The sequence below is a fragment of the Furipterus horrens genome, unplaced genomic scaffold, assembly GCF_987537825.1.
Source record: "Furipterus horrens unplaced genomic scaffold, mFurHor1.1.pri manual_scaffold_6, whole genome shotgun sequence".
NCBI classification, from domain to species: Eukaryota; Metazoa; Chordata; class Mammalia; order Chiroptera; family Furipteridae; genus Furipterus; species Furipterus horrens.
Window position 1 is genome coordinate 75,147,457 of NW_028327176.1, and position 16,271 is coordinate 75,163,727.

Consider the following 16,271-nt stretch of genomic DNA (forward strand, 5'->3'; position numbering starts at 1 on the left):
ATGGAAACATATACCATGTTCATGAATGGGAAGAATCAACATCCTCAAAATGTCCACACTACCTAAAGCAATTTATAGATTCAATAAAATCCCTATTAAAATACCAATGACATATTTCAGAAACCTAGAACAAATACTTCAAAAACTTATATGGAACCAAAAAAGAGCCTGAATAGCCAGAGCAATCTTGAGGAAGAAGAACACAGTAAGAGGAATCACAATACCTGATATCAAACTATACTACAAGGCCACGGTAATCAAACAGTCTGATAATGGCATAAGAACAGACATATAGATCAATGGAACAGAATAGAGAGTCCAGAAATAAACTCAGGTCTATATGGTCAACTAATATTTGACAAAACGGGAAGGAACATAAAATGGAATGAAAAGAGCCTCTTCAACAAATGGTCTTGGGAGAACTGGACAGGGACATGCAAAAAAATGAAACTAGACCACCAACTTACACCATACACCGGAATAAACTCAAGATGGATCAAAGACTTAAATGTAAGCCGTGACACCATAAAAGTCCTAGAGGAAAACATAGGCAGGAAAATTTCAGATATCCAGCATAACAACATTTTCACTGATATATCTCCTAAGGCAAGGGAAATAAAGGAAAGAATAAGCAAATGGGACTACATCAAACTAAAGAGTTTCTGCTCAGCAAAAGAAAACATCAGCAAGATGAAAAGGAAACCAACCATATGGGAAAATATATTTGCCAATGATACCTCAGACAAGGGATTGATCTCCAAAATATATAAAGAACTTATACGACTCAACACCAAGAAGACAGACAACCCAATTCAAAAATGGGCGAAGGACCTGAACAGACACTTCTCCAAAGAGGACATACAGAGGGTCCATAGACATATGAAAGGATGCTCAACATCACTACCATCAGAGAGATGCAAATAAAAACCACAATGAGATACCACCTCACACCAGTCAGAATGGCCACCATCAACAAATCTACAAACAACTTGTGCTGGCGAGGATGCAGAGAAAAGGGAACCCTGGTGCACTGCTGGTGAAAATGCAGACTGGTGCAGCCACTATGGAAAACAGTATGGAATTTCCTCAAAAAACTAAAAATGTAACTGCCTTTTGAACCAGCAATTCCATTGCTAGGATTATATCCAAAGAATCCTGAAACACCAATTCAAAAGAACCTATGCACCCCTATGTTCATAGCAGCGCTGTTCACAATAGCCAAGTGCTGGAAACAACCTAAGTGCCCATCTGTAGATGAGTGGATCAAAAAACTGTGGTACATTTACACAATGGCATACTATGTAGCAGAAAGAAAGAAGGAACTTCTACCATTTGCAACTACATGGATGGAACTAGAGAGAATTATGCTTAGCGAAATAAGCCAGGCAACAAAAGAAAAATACCTTATGCTATCACCTATTACAGGAGACTAATGAACAACACAAACGAATGAGCAAAATTGAACCAGAGGTCATCAGCCTATGATCTCATTACTTAAGTGATTGTCTGTACGTATCGTCGTCGGCAGCCGTCCGTCTCGAGAGACGATGGTGTAGCTTCTTAAGAGTCTATCTGCACCACCGAGAATGGCTGTGCAGTCCGACTCGGGAGTGACATGGTATCTGTCTCCTCCCGTGTTGAATCGACATCTTACGATGACGCTGAAGCTACAGAGCCTGGGCAGGGTAATATGGAGGGTCTGCTGTTGCCCATGCAGCAGACCCCCCCTCTCTTCGCAGCTGAAGGGTCCAAGGGAAAGACGGAGTCGATACAGCTTGGGTTCAGGTGCGCCGCAGGAGTTGCCGGTGTTGACTACAACGTCAAACCGCCTTAGGGACTCCGGCTCCGGATTTTCTGTCGGGGTTTACTCCCTTAGCCTTTCCCCTGAAGAGGTATGCCGCAAGGCAGCGGAGGTTTTTTGGAGTCAGAGTTTTCCTTCTCTGATGTACCCTGACTGGAAGATCGAACCAGCGACACTTAGCTCGCAGGCCGACGCTCAATCCACTGAGCTAAACCAGCCAGGGCCATTGTCTGTACGTATAGGCCTCACTTAATCCTGTCTACTTCACTGCCTCCTGAGACTCAATGGTTTGGCTGAACTAAGTGGCTGGGTTGGTGAAGAACGAGATGGTTTGTGGGCTTCACTCTAAAACTGATTTCTTTTTTCTATCCTAATGGCTTGGACAGAAAGGACCCAGAGGTCTGAGAGAGGGGAAACCTAAAATATTTTCCTCAGCCCAAGCTAAGTATAGTGGGCAAAAGCGTTTTGGACAGTGTGACGTGCCTTGCACGCCTTCCTCCAAAGAAGCCCTTTTATTCCCTAACGTGGGACATTGAAAAATTAATACCTGCCTTTTGTCATCTAGTGGTTATGGATTGAGTGATGTCTTTAAACCCTGTTGCCAAATCTGTTGTCCCCATAATACAACAAGGATGCCAGCCTGTTAAACCAAGCACACCGTTTTCCAGGGACAGCAAACTGACCTGGGGTCTGCACGATCCTCCCCCATGTGGGAAGGCCACCCTCCCCTCCACACCCCCACTCTTATTAGGGATTTCTGGACCCAAGGGTAGGTAGGATGATGACCATGTCCAGCTTGAAGCAGCTAGAGGAGCACGAGACCTTCACCCATTGTCCTTTATAAGATTATAAAGTGTCTTAAGTCTGAGTGGGGGGATTGTTATTTTTTATTGTTATAAAAATTTAATTAATTAATTATTGTTTTTAAAAAAGAATAATATAGGAAAGCGTGAAGCCACAGAACTTGTATGCACGACCCATGGGCATGGACTGGGGGAGGGGGCGGGGAGGGTTGTTGGGGGAGGAGAAGTGCTGGGCAGAGGGTAGCAAAGGGGAAAAAATTGGAACTATTTTAACAATATAATCAATAAAGTATACTTAAAAAAAAAGAAACAAATATGAACCAAGTATGGAAACCTGTCAGGATTTGATTGAGTTGACAATGGTGTGGAAAACAGTACTTCTAGGTATTTTTCTGTTATACAATATTTCATTTCAAAAATCTGTCCCTACATCCTGACAACTTGTCATTTGCCATCCCAAGTAGAAGTCAGGAACTACAAGACTTTGCAAAATTAGGAACGCTTTGCAAATTGAGCGTTTTTGTGCTTTCTGTAACCCCATCTCACTTTGCAGGGGGTATCAAAGCAATGTTGGAAACAGAAGAGTGCTGTACCTGTGTGTTTGGGGTCAGAAGAAGGGAATACAGAGCCTGGCAGCCCACACCCGTCTCTGCAGCCAGACAGTCATTGGGAGATTCTCCAACATCACTATTCCATGTCAGGGGAAGATGCATTAGGAAGCTTAAAACCAGTTCATCCCTATGGAGAAGACAGCTCCCAGAGGTGGAAGGGAACACTGAATCACCAAGACCTGCAGTGACAAAGAAAGGACAGTGCGACAGAGACCCACACTCACACCTGCAGCTATGCCAGCCTTGCAGGCAGCAGGGCTACGGCTGCAGCAGGCCCTGAGGACACAGCGGAACTGCCCCGGAGCACTCTGTGCTGACTGCAGTAACCACGGCCTGTGTCTCTGTCCTTCCACCACCAGCCTGTGGAAACAACCTGTGCTTGCTGACCAACCTCCAGCTTCTCGGTTCACAGACAGGTGCTTTATGTATGTTAACTCCAAACCAAGGTAGGTATTAGATTTCCCATTTTATAAAGTAAAAAATCAAGCTCCAAGAAGTGCAGCAGCTCACACACCAGCTCATCAGTCAGCGTGGGAGCCAAGCGCATGCCTGTGCCGCACAGCAGTGCTCTCCCAACCACACGCTGCCTGGACCACCCAGCAGCAGCCAGAGCCAGAACCTCACTCACCATCAGGACCCTTTGAGGCACAGGCTTTGGCCTTGATTTACTGTACTGATTGCTTGACCTTAAATAGGGAGAATCTATAGTTTTCATCAGTTGTGAGCCAAAAAAAAAAAAAAAAAGTTTATATAAGAATTGCAGAATTCTATTACAATGAAAATAATATCTAACAGTAATTTTCCAGCAGCCCGTTTTTTTGGATCAAAGACTATACCAAGACTCTTCCCTCCTGACTGTAGGGAGGGACTCAGTGGTGTCCAGGCAGCTCAGCTTTGCAAATAAGGAGTGTCTTCCATTCCAACCACCAGGCAGCTCCTTTCTCACACACACAGGAGACAGACCCCACAGCTGGTGTCTCTCGTTTCCGCGTGCACAGTGCCCCCGTGTGGCCATTTTCCAGTATAACGACTTGCTGACTAGCTCTTCATCATTTAAAAAAATCATGAGGTTGATTTTCTTTGTTAGAAGTTTTGCCTTCATCCCACTGAGGAGGAGAGGCAACAGAGGCAGCTCTGACTGGGAAGAGTTAGGCCGAACTTGCTGGGACAAGCATCCTTCTGGTGTGCTGACTCTGGAACCCTTGAGCTCAGAAGTGGGCTGAGAGTGTCCCTTAAAGCAGCATTTGGGAGACAGCAACACCGGGAACAGGACAGCTACCCTCAAGGTCTATTTCTGCCCTCTCTGCCTCCCCCCAACCTGCCCCAGTCCTCACCCCTTCCCCACCCTTAACAAGGCAGCTGAATCGAAGAAGAAAAGATAGAGGCAGGCGGGTGAGACCAATCAAACTGCTTTGGTGTAACCTTGGGAGGGAGAAACGTGCCCTGTTATGTGAGGGCTGGAAAGGCCCATACGGGTCCTTTAAGCCCCTCCTTCATTTTAGAAATAAAAGGGCCAGGAATTTGAGGACGTCTCTCCTTAAAGTCACCCGCAAGAAACTGTATATGGCTGCTGTTAACATAGTTGAGTTGTGTAGCTTAAACAATGTAAGAGTTGTTTTTTCTCAAGTAGCCTAATGTCCCTCGGAGGTAGGTGGGCCAGGGCTCCTATGGTGGATCCACAGTGTCATCTTAGACCCCAGCTCCTCTGCCTTCTGCCTCATCAACCCTGAAGCACAACTTGTATCCACAAGGTTACATCATGGTGACAGCACTGTTGTTAGAGCCCCACCCATAGATTCTGAGTTCCAGGGAGAAAAAAGAAAGACAGAACTAAAGTAAAAGCTCACTTGCCAGAGGTGTAAGCTTCCTTTTAACTAACTTTTCCTACTTTCCAATAAGTTCCCTTATCTCTTATTGGCCATCCCTACCTGTAAAGGAAACTTGGAACTGTTTTTTTCTAAGCTGGGAATATTCCTAAGAAGGGGGACAATGAGGGTATAGACAACTAGAAGCCTCATCTGTGACTAGTGATGATAATATGTCTTCAGTGCCTATTATGTCATGTGTCCTCATAATAACCCTGCAAGCTAGTTTGTTATTCCCATTTCACAGGTGAGGAAAATGAAGCTTGGTGAGATTGTTACCTGCACTATAGCTCGTGAGTGTTGGAGTCAAAATCTGAGCCTAAAACCCATGGTCTTAACATTAGGGCACCTGTGGAAGGGGAAGAGCCTAGGGACAAGGCTGCTCCCCTGGCTTCTTTATCATTGATTCTTAATTGCCAATGGGAAGAAGAAGAGGAGAAGGGTGATGCTGCTGCCTCCACCATGGCTGTGTGGGCAGAACCGTAAAGGGAACATTTGCGTGTGAAGAAGCAAGTTTGCCCCGCTGCATTTCACCCACCCTCATTCTTCTGCCCTGCTGCCAACTGGATCATCTCAAGTGAAACCTTCCACACAAATCTAAGCTATTCTGTTAAAACATTTCCTCAGTCTGTCATCTTTTACTTTGTACAGTTGGGTCCAGAATTTTTTTTTTTTTTTATCATGTAAATGTAAAAACAGATAAATCCTTTGCTTGTAAAAAGGCTCTTGGGCCTTGGCCGGGGGCAGGGCTCATTGGGTGGAACATCATCCTGTACACCAAAAAAAAAAAAAAGTTTTTAAGGTTGCGGGTTTGAGCCCAGTCACGTTGCAGTTGGAGTGCATGGGGTGCATAAGGGAAGCAGCTGATTGATGGTTTTGTGTCTCATATCGATTCATTCTCTCTCTCTCTTCCTCTCTCTCTCTAAAATCAATAAACATATCCTCAGTTGAGGATTTTCTATAAAAGGTGCTTGGGTTCATAAAAGAGCTCATCCAAAGTTCCTTTAGCTGGAGACCTCCAGAATTTTTAAGTACTAGTTGATCAAATGGCCCAAAGACAGAGAAACTTAAAACTAATTTATGTCACTGCTAATTGAAGATCAACCAGAAATTACTCTATGTCACAATATAGATCAGTGAGAAAACAGAGTTTCACACATGACCAGAATGTCCCAACTTGCCTTTCCTGTAATGGGGAGTCCAACTCTGCCTAGGATTTCTGATAATGAGGAGAAATGGATAGATTGGGCTGGTGGAAACACTGTGTTCCACAATCAGTTGTTTCTGTGCAATGACCATTGTGATTTGTTCTCTTGAGTCATTTGTCATGAGATCTTGCCTGAGGCTTTATTATTTTGGAAAGTTCTTTGAAAAACCATCAGACATGGCATGATGGGAATCTGGCCCCCCACCCCCAGCTCCCACCCCTTCATCTCAGCCCTTTGCAGTACTGCATGGAATCCAGCAGGTGGCGCAAAACATCTCTTGCCCTTTAGAAGGAACTTCACCAAACCCCGGCCTCCCTCACCCATTCCCTCCCTGCTTTCCTCCCTTCTGTTCCACACTTCCTTCTCTCTGTCCTTCTCTCTCCTCTTTATTTTTTGATTCATAAAATATCTATTAAAGTCTAAAGCTGAGCTCTTTACTAAGCCTACATAATATTAGGTACATAATAAATGTAAGAAATACTCCTGTGTTCTAGGGAATTATGGTTGGGGTGAATATTTGTTCAGTATCTTTTGAACACCAGTGTAGGAGAAAAATCTGCCAGGACCGAAGGCAAAAATCACCTTGGACTGAAACAAGAAAAAAAAGTTGCCCTGCTGTTAACAGGTTGGGAGGACAGACTCAGTAAAGCCAGCTGCCCGATTCACAGAACAGCCTTTCTCCCTAGGGCGGCTGCAGCCGGAAGAAGCTATCATACCACCACTTCTGAGTGGCCACTGCTTTCTTACTACTGATGTCCCCCACCTGCTTTGCTACACCCAACTTTTACTAGGGTTATCCGAATACAGAGCCATCCTTGCCTATGTCAGCACCGAGCCCCTAGCTGATACTAATCCACCTCTCCTAATTCCGACAGTCTCCTGCCTTCTGCGGATACGCATGGACTTGGACGTGTAGTTTCTTTGGGATACAGTGCTCTTCCTCACCCCTTAGCAGGCTCAGAATGTCCCTGGGTGGGTTTTATTGTAATTTTACCCTAGTGACCAGGCTAAGTGACCAGAAAGGCAGGTGGTGTGGATCCTGAGGGGAACATGTTAGCCTCTAAGGAAGGAGACTTGGTATAATCTCTAAGCTATTTCTGTAGATTCCGAAGGTTCAGGGGAATCTGGATATTCAAAATTTTCAAGGGCTTTTGATTGGCGATTAATTGTTCATTGCATCATATCTTTTTCTAGAGTCGTCGTCAGCAGCCGTCCGTCTCGAGAGACGATGGTGTAGCTTCTCAAGAGTCCATCTGCACCGCCGAGAATGGCTGCGCAGTCCGACTCGGGAGTGACATGGTATCTGTCTCCTCCCGTGTTGAATCGACATCTTGTGATGACGCTGAAGCTACAGAGCCTGGGCAGGGTAATATGGAGGGTCTGCTGTTGCCCATGCAGCAGACCCCCCCTCTCTTCGCAGCTGAAGGGTCAAAGGGAAAGACGGAGTCAATACAGCTTGGCTTCAGGTGCGCCGCAGGAGTTGCCAGTGTTGACTACAACGTCAAACCGCCTTAGGGACTCCGGCTCCGGATTTTCTGTCGGGGTTTACTCCCTTAGCCTTTCCCCTGAAGAGGTATGCCGCAAGGCAGCGGAGGTTTTTTGGAGTCAGAGTTTTCCTTCTCCTGGGCTCCAGCAGAGGGAGGGCAGAGTAGACTAGAGACACTTAAGGACAGTTTGGGGCAGTGGCTTTGAGAAAAGAAAGCTCTTTTTCTAGAGTATCTATCAGTATTAGCAATAGCCACCCAATTTCATTGACCTTATAACTATTTATTCCACATTTCTTAAAGGCCTCACACTTTGCATGAAATAATGTATTTCCTTCTACAAGTAACTGCTCCAATTCATCATGAGGGAAAGTTTTCTTTTTTTCTTCTTTTACTATATTTTATTGATTATGCTATTACAGTTGTCCTGATTTCCTCCTTTGTCCCCCTCCACCCAGCACCTCTCACTCCCTCAGGCAATGCCCTCACCATTATTCATGTTCATGGGTCATGAATGTAAGTTCTTTGGCTTCTCCCTTTCCTATACTGTACTTTATATCCCCATGGCTATTCTGTAACTACCTATTTGTACTTCTTAATCCCCTCACCTATTCACCCACCCACCCCCATTGGACAACCATCAAACCACTCTCTGTATCCATGATTCCATTTCTGTTCTTCTTGTTTGCTTAGTTTGTTTTTTAGATTCAGTTGTTGACAGATATGTATTTATTGCCATTTTATTGTTCATAGTTTTGATCTTCTTTTACTTAAATAGGTCCCTTTAACATTTTGTATAATGGTTTAGTGATAATGAACTCCTTTAGTTTTTTCTTGTCTGGGAAGCTCTTTATCTGCCCTTTGATTCTAAATGATGGCTTTGTTGGGTAGAGCAATCTTGGCTGTTGATCCCGCTTCTCATGACTTTGAATATTTCTTGGCAATCCCTTCTAACTTGCAAAGTTTATTTTGAGAAATCCCCCTGTAGGTAACTACCTGTTTTTCTCTTGCTGCTTTTAAGATTCTCTCTTTAACTTTTAGTATTTTAATTATAATGTGTCTTGGAGTGGGCCTCTTTGTGTCCATCTTGTTTGGGACTCTGTGCTTCCTGGACTTGCATGTCTATTTTCTTCACCAAATTAGGGAAGTTTTCTTTCATTATTTTTTCAAATGGATTTCCAAATTCTTGCTCTTTCTCTTTTCCTTCTGGAACCCTACGATAAAATGTTGATATGCTTGAAGTTGTCCCAGAAGCTGTTTATACATATAGCCTCATTTTCTTTTTTATTATTTTTTCTTCTTGTTGTTCTGAATGGCTACTTTTGCTTCCTTATTTTCCAAGTCATTGATTTGATTCTCGGTTTCATCCACTCTACTGTTGTTTCCCTGTAAATTGTTCTTTACTTCAATTAGTGTATCCTTCATTTCTAACTGGATCTTTTTTATGCTGTGAGGTCTTCACTAAGTTCCTTTAGCATCCTTATCACCAGTGTTTTGAACTCTGCATCTGATAGATTGCATATCTCCATTTTGTTTAGTTCTTCTTCTGGAGTTTTGATCTGTTCTTTCTTTTGGGCCATGTTTCTTTGTCTCCTCATTTTGGCAGCCTCCATGAGGGAAAGTTTTAAAAATTAGATGGACACTTCATGCCAAGGGTTCTCTGGCCAGTGATGGAGTTCTTATTGCCAGAAAGTGGTGAGTGATCCAGCTCCAAAGCCCCACTTTATCACTTGATTTCTTGGCCCATTCCTGGTATTAACCATTACAGGATGACTCCAGGGAAGCAGACCCTGGGATGAGAATTTAGCCTGCAGGGTATTCATCAGGAAGTAGCCTTGGGAATAATACCTGTGGGATTCATACCTAAAGAAGGAAAAGGAGTGAGCCAACAGAGAAGTCCAGCTGTCCCGCAGGTGTAGCAGCAGCCTCAGCTGAGCTCACAAGAGAGCTCACGGACTAACATGGCTCTTCAGAGTTGTGCTGCATTGAACTGAGATGGCCAGACCTTTATGTTATTGCTTTGATCAGTCACTGAATTCAGAGGGATGTGACTTTGGGTGATGTGGCCCTCTAAAGGAGATGACAGCCAAAAGCTTTCCCAGCAGATAAAGTGAGCAGTCCCACACTGAAGGGGATCTGGGCCATGCCTCACGGGTACCCACCATAGATAGTTATGTCATATTAACAAAAAATAAACCTTTGCCACTAGAAGACAATGAGATTTTGGGAATGTTTGTTACTGTAGCATCATGTAGTCTATCCTGATTGATACATTTCAACATTCCTGTTGAAAGAAAAAAAAAAAAAAACGATCTCCCAAGTCTCAAGAACATAAAAAGGAACCTGCTCCAGAACCTTATGCCTTTTTCTTATTAAACATGTTGATTCAATAGTCATTTTGAGTGCACTGGTGGGTGAGGTAGACAATTTTTTTTCGTACCTCCAATCTTCGGTTAGTTTCACCCAATTCCCTGGCTCAGGCAAATGACCTATCTGCGTATTTTCACAAACTGTTGGGCCATTGCTTAAGGGTTGTTTCTTTCAGGGTAAAAAAAATCTCTCAGAACCTGTGCCTCACAGATACACAAAACACAAATCAAAAGCACACACATGCTATAGTGCTTGCATATGGCTGCCCGTGGTTGCATTCACTAGATTGGGTTTTTTTCCCAAAATACATTATTTTGGTGACAGAATACCTAACCAATTATGTTTTCTAGTTGACATTTGGGGGTCTTGTCTGGGAGTCCAGAGAAGAAAACCCCCAACAGTGCCAGGACAGGGCCTGACCACAAAGCTGGCACCACCAAAAGCCACTTGGGTTCACTGCTTGCTCTCCATCAGAGGCTTAGGGTGAGACTTCTCCTGGAATTGAGCATCTGGTTTTTGAGCTGTGAAGATCCCTGGGCTTTATTCATGAATTGTTGAGTCTTTTTTGTTGTTAAAAGGCCTTGTTTGTCTGGATGTCTGCGAGTACTTTATGGGAGACATCAGCCTGATTTCTTCATGATCAGATTAGATCGCTCCTTGAGACTAAGCTGACTTTTGTCCAGACTCCTTTTGTAACAGGGGCCATTTCTACTGAAATTAGTCAGCATGACTTGGTATTGGACCAAGCTGTCTCATTGAGAAGAGTGTGCAGGTAGGCTCTCCTGAGAGTCGATTTGGCTTTTAAGCCTTCGGCCTGATATTTACTGTTCAGGTTTTCTTTGGATTCTCTGTTCCAGAGAAAAGTCTCTGAGAAAGGGGATCTTGGTGATCTAAATATTTTAAGACATCCTTCCTCCAGGAACCCCAACCGAATATGTGTTTAAAGGCCATGAATAACTTTCATGCACATAGTTAACTAAATGGACAAATCTGACCAAAAGTTATTCAGAAAATCAGGGGCCACTGCGGGGAACTTTTGAGATTCTCAGCCTTAATTTTCTTAAAACTGAAATGGACAATAATAGTGCTAAAATTGGCAAAACTATGCCTATTTTATTTATTATTATTATTATTATTATTATTATTATTATTATTATTATGCTTATTTTGAAGCTATCTTGAGGCTTCCAAACAGGACCAAAAAACCGAAGTTGATTCTTTAAGACATCAACTTCTGGAATGAACAGAGATTACTGAATTTTGAAAGACAGAGACAATGGCTTCTGAAGCCAAGTATTCTTCCCTCTGGCACCGTCTTGCCCTTTTTCCCTATTTTACTGTCTCTGGATTCCATCTAAGTTGCACTAGTGCAACAATTTTCAACCTTTTTCATCTCATGGCACACACAAACTAATTACTAAAATTCTGCAGCACACTAAAAAATATTTTTTGCCAATCTGACAAAAACATAAGTATCATTTTGATTCAGTCACACCAGATGGCTATTGTTGTGTTGGCCATTGTCATTTTTGTAAAATCTGACAGTCTAAGGGAAAAGAGGTCAGTGCCCCTGACCAAGTAGTCAGGGATTGCACATTTTAAAGATTCTGCAGCACATAAAATCACTGCCCTAGTCTGTGAACACTTAGCCTCAGGCTTCTTCTCCAGCAGGCTCAAGTTCTTCTTCCCTGACCCATTTCAAGCTTCACCCAAACACCATGTTGCCTTCCACTACCAGCTTCCTTACCTGTGGTGCTACCTCTGACACCATTTCTCCTGAATTCTCTCCTACTTCCTCCTCTTAATTTATCAGTACTTTTCCATTTAAAGTTATACCCTCTGAGGATCTTAATAAACCTTAAGTTTTATATGTTCCCTAGACTAAAGCTGAGTTATGAGTCTTTGTTAAGAAATTCCCTAAAGTAACATAGGAACCTAACCATTTACCTGGACAGCAATGCCTCAGGGTTTTAGTGAGAGTCCTTCTTATTTCTCACAAGGCATCTGGATGATATAACTTTCCCTAAAGGGTTCTACCTTATTGCAATATGTGGATGATTTACTTCTTCACTTCTCCTCCCAGGTCTCTTCATTGGAAGACAGGAAACACCTGTTAGAACTTTAGGTCTTAAAGGGACATAAAGTCTATAAAGTAAAATTGCAGTTTGCCCAAACTCAAGTTAGATATTTGGAGCATCTGGTATTGGAACAAGGACTATACCTGGACCCACACAAGCTTCATGGTGTCCTAAGTTTCCCAAGGTCCAAAACTAAGTGTTATTTTCAAGGCTTTCCTAAGCTAGCTGGCTACTTCCAGAATTTTTTACTTTTTGAACATCAAAAGAAAGGAAATGTCCTTGGGGCCCTCACCCAAAAAAAATGGGGATCACCATAGACCCCTAGGATACTACAACCATCAACTGGCTCCTGTGGCTTGGGACACCCCACTTGTCCTAGAGCCATTGCTGTGCCTGCCCTCTTGCTTGAGGCCACAGAGGAAACTGTGGTGGGATCCCCTGTAACCATTTGTGTATCTCATGCTGCACAAAACTCCTCACATAACTCCTTCATGTTGTCATAACCTCACTCCCACTACTCTTCTGCCTTCTGGGATGCATGGAGCCTCCTCAAGACTGCCTGGCCCTAATGGATCACCTCCTGACTCCACGTGACAATTTGCAGGAGACTTCTGTGGATAAAGCTGGGTTCTCATGCTTTACAGATGCTTCATATTTTTTAAAGGAGAATAGTAAATGCCATTCTGGTTATTGTAACCCTTTTAAAGTCCCTGAGGTAGCATTTCCACCACAGGCTACTTCAGACTAGCAGGATGAATTATATGCTTTCACTGGGGCATGTGAAAGCCAAGGGCAAAACTGCCAACATTTATACTGACAGAGGATAGGCCTTTGGAGTCGTTCATGACGTTGGAATGTTACAGAAACAACGTGGTTTCTTTATTTCCAGTGGCAATAAAATTTAGAATGGTCCATATGTTCAGTAATTATTGGATGCTATACTCTTACTTGCTGCTTTAGCTATTAGTACGATTCCAGGGCATTCTAAGCTTGACTCTCTGGAAGATGAAGGAAACAGACTTGCTGACATTTCTGCAGGGAGTGCTGCCCTTAAAGGAATCAACAGCAGTTAAACACCTGTCATGGTCCAAAGGGATATTTCCCAAGCTGATAATTTAGAAAAACTGGTCAGAGAAGCCCAACAATTAATTGGCTCTAGAAAAAGAAAAACGAGATTGGAAATCCAACAATTGCTGGTTTATTACAAAGAGAAAGCTCTGTTTTGGACCAAATGACAGCCCAGTCTACCAGAGACACCGAAGTTTCCACTCATGACTTATACACGGACCCATCTACAATACAGCCACTGAAAGTAAAGCAAGTGGTGGAACATATGGGAACATTTTTAGAGAAATGAGAAAGCAAAAGAGTCAGACAAAAATTACGATGTATTTCTGTGAAGTTACACCAAGTGTGTCTCCTCCTCTTTGGCCCCCCTCTATGTGAAGAAGAAGAGGATGAAGATCTTCATGACGATCCACTTCCACTTAATGAATAGTAAATAATCTTCATGCCATATGGTTAATAAACTTCTGTGTTGTGTGTGTGTGTGTGTGTGTGTGTGTGTGAAAATGTAATTACTGTACAGTGAGAACTGTATGAGATATTTCATGTCATCCTCATCATCACCTAAGTTTCATCATATGCAAAACCTGTATGAAAGGGGATAACCTATCTTTACATAGGCATGCGGTGGGTGATAGCTCATATATAAAATTAATGATGTATTAGTTTTCTTACTGTTTTAAAACTTTGCTTTCAAAGAATTACATTACCATACAATAGGCTTTTCTCTCCTATAAATGGAGAAACTGAATATCAGCCTATCATCACAGGTAAGTGCTTTTTTAAAAATATAACAATGACCTAAGACACAGAGACAAACACACACAGGAGACTTCCAGCCAAGATAGAGGCCAAGACTGACACACTCCATCTCCCTCCACAACTAAGAAGGAATACAACTGCTGCAAAGCCAGAAATAACCAGAAGTTCCAGAAGATAAATGGAAGTCCAGTGTATGAAGTTATGAAGAAGTGTTGCTTGTCCAGATGGGTAGGAGGGGCAAAGCCAGGGATGAGAGGTCAAGCTGTGCTGGCGGCAGCAGCAGTGGCAACAGCGACAGGACGCCGGTAAGCAGAGACACCCATATTTAAGGGGAGGGAGAAGCACCTGGGGAGCACTCCTGGCTGCAAACCAGACCCGTCAGCTTGCGATTCCAATGCAAGGGAAGGGAGATCCCCGCTGCCTAGGACTCTGAGACCCGGAGAGGGTGGAGACAGAGGAGGAGGCTCCCAGTCTCTCAGCAGAGAGTGAACGGCAGGAACCCATCTTGGACCCCCACACAAAATGCCACAGCATGGTAAGAAGGGTTTTCCAGTTGTGACAAGTGCATAGGGCTCCGTCCCCGATAGCATAGGAAGCAAAGGTAAACACAAAACTGTCAGGATGGCACAGATTATGATAGAGATCCCAGTGACGCAGCTGACCAGACAGCAAATATCTAATCTAAGAAAGCAGCAGATAGAAAATCTTTCTGAGGCACAGTTCAGAGCTTTGGTTATAAAAATGCTTATAGACCTAACAGCAGATCTTAAACAAGACGGGGAAGAAATGAAGGCTAGTCCTGCTTAAATGAGCAAAAACACATACGAAACAAGTGGTGAGGAAAGGAAAACCAGAGATCAAATCAACAAATCGAACATAGGGAAGGAACAAACAGTCAACCAGTGCAGGAAGAGGAAATGAAAAGTGAGGAAAATGAGGAGAGGCTCAGAAACCTTTGAGACAGCTACAAGTGGGCCAACATCTGAATCATAGGGTTGCCAGAAGGTGAAAAAAGAAGATCTAGAAATTGAAAAATTATATGAAAAAATAATGAAACAGAACTTCCCTAACTTGGGGAAGGAAATAGACTTACAGGTCCAGGAAGCACAGAGAGTTCCAAAAATACTGGACCCAGGGAGAACCACACCAAGGCACATTATAATCAAAATGTCAATAATTAAGGATAAAGAGAGAATCTTAAAAGCAGCAAGAGAGAAGAAGAGAATTACATACAAACGGGTCCCAATAAGACTATCAGCTGAGTTCTCAAAAGAAACTCTGCAGGCAAGAAGGGAATGGCAAGAAATATTCAAAGTAATGAAAAGCAAAAACCTACAACCATGATTACTCAATCCAGTGAAGCTGTCATTCAGAATAGAAAGGCAGAGAAAGTGCTTCCAGGACAAAGTTAAACTGAAGGAGTTCATCAGATCCAAACCACTGTTATATGAAATGTTAAAGGCACTTGTTTAGGAGAAAGAGGATCAAAACTATGAACATTAAAATGAAAACTGTATTACAACAACCAACAACAGAAGCTAGGGAACCGAAACAAAGGCGAACTAAGTAGGCAACGGGAGTGGAAAAGAATATAAGTATGGGGAACATTATGGGGGGAGGTCAGCAGGGAAAAGGAAAGGGAGGAAGGAAGGGAGATGATACAGGAATTAAGAAGCACAGTAGGAGGGAGTGGAGTAGGTGAGAAGATGTTGAGAAGAACTATATGCACAACCATTGGGCATGGACTAAGGGGAGGGGACAACTGGAGGGAAGGGGGTCACTGGGTGGAGGGGAACAAAGGGAAAAGAAATTGGTACAACTGTAACAGCATAATCAATAGCGCATATAATATATATGTGTATATATATATATATATATATATATATATATATATATATATATAAAACAATGTTTCCAATAATGTATTATGTACTTTCTCTTCCTTATGATTTTCTTAATAACAATGTCTTTTCTCTAGCTTACTTTATTGTAAGAATACCATATGTATTATACAAAATATGTGCTTATCAACAGTTTATGTTATTGGGAAGGCCTCTAGTCAACAGTACACTATTAGGAGTTAAGTGTTTTGGGAATCAAAAGTTATGTGTGGATTTTCAACTGTGCAGGGAATTGGTGCCTCTAACCCCAGCTTTATTCAAGGGTCAACTGCAGTATGAACATTTATGTGTCAACAAATGTGATAAATTAGAAAAAATGGACA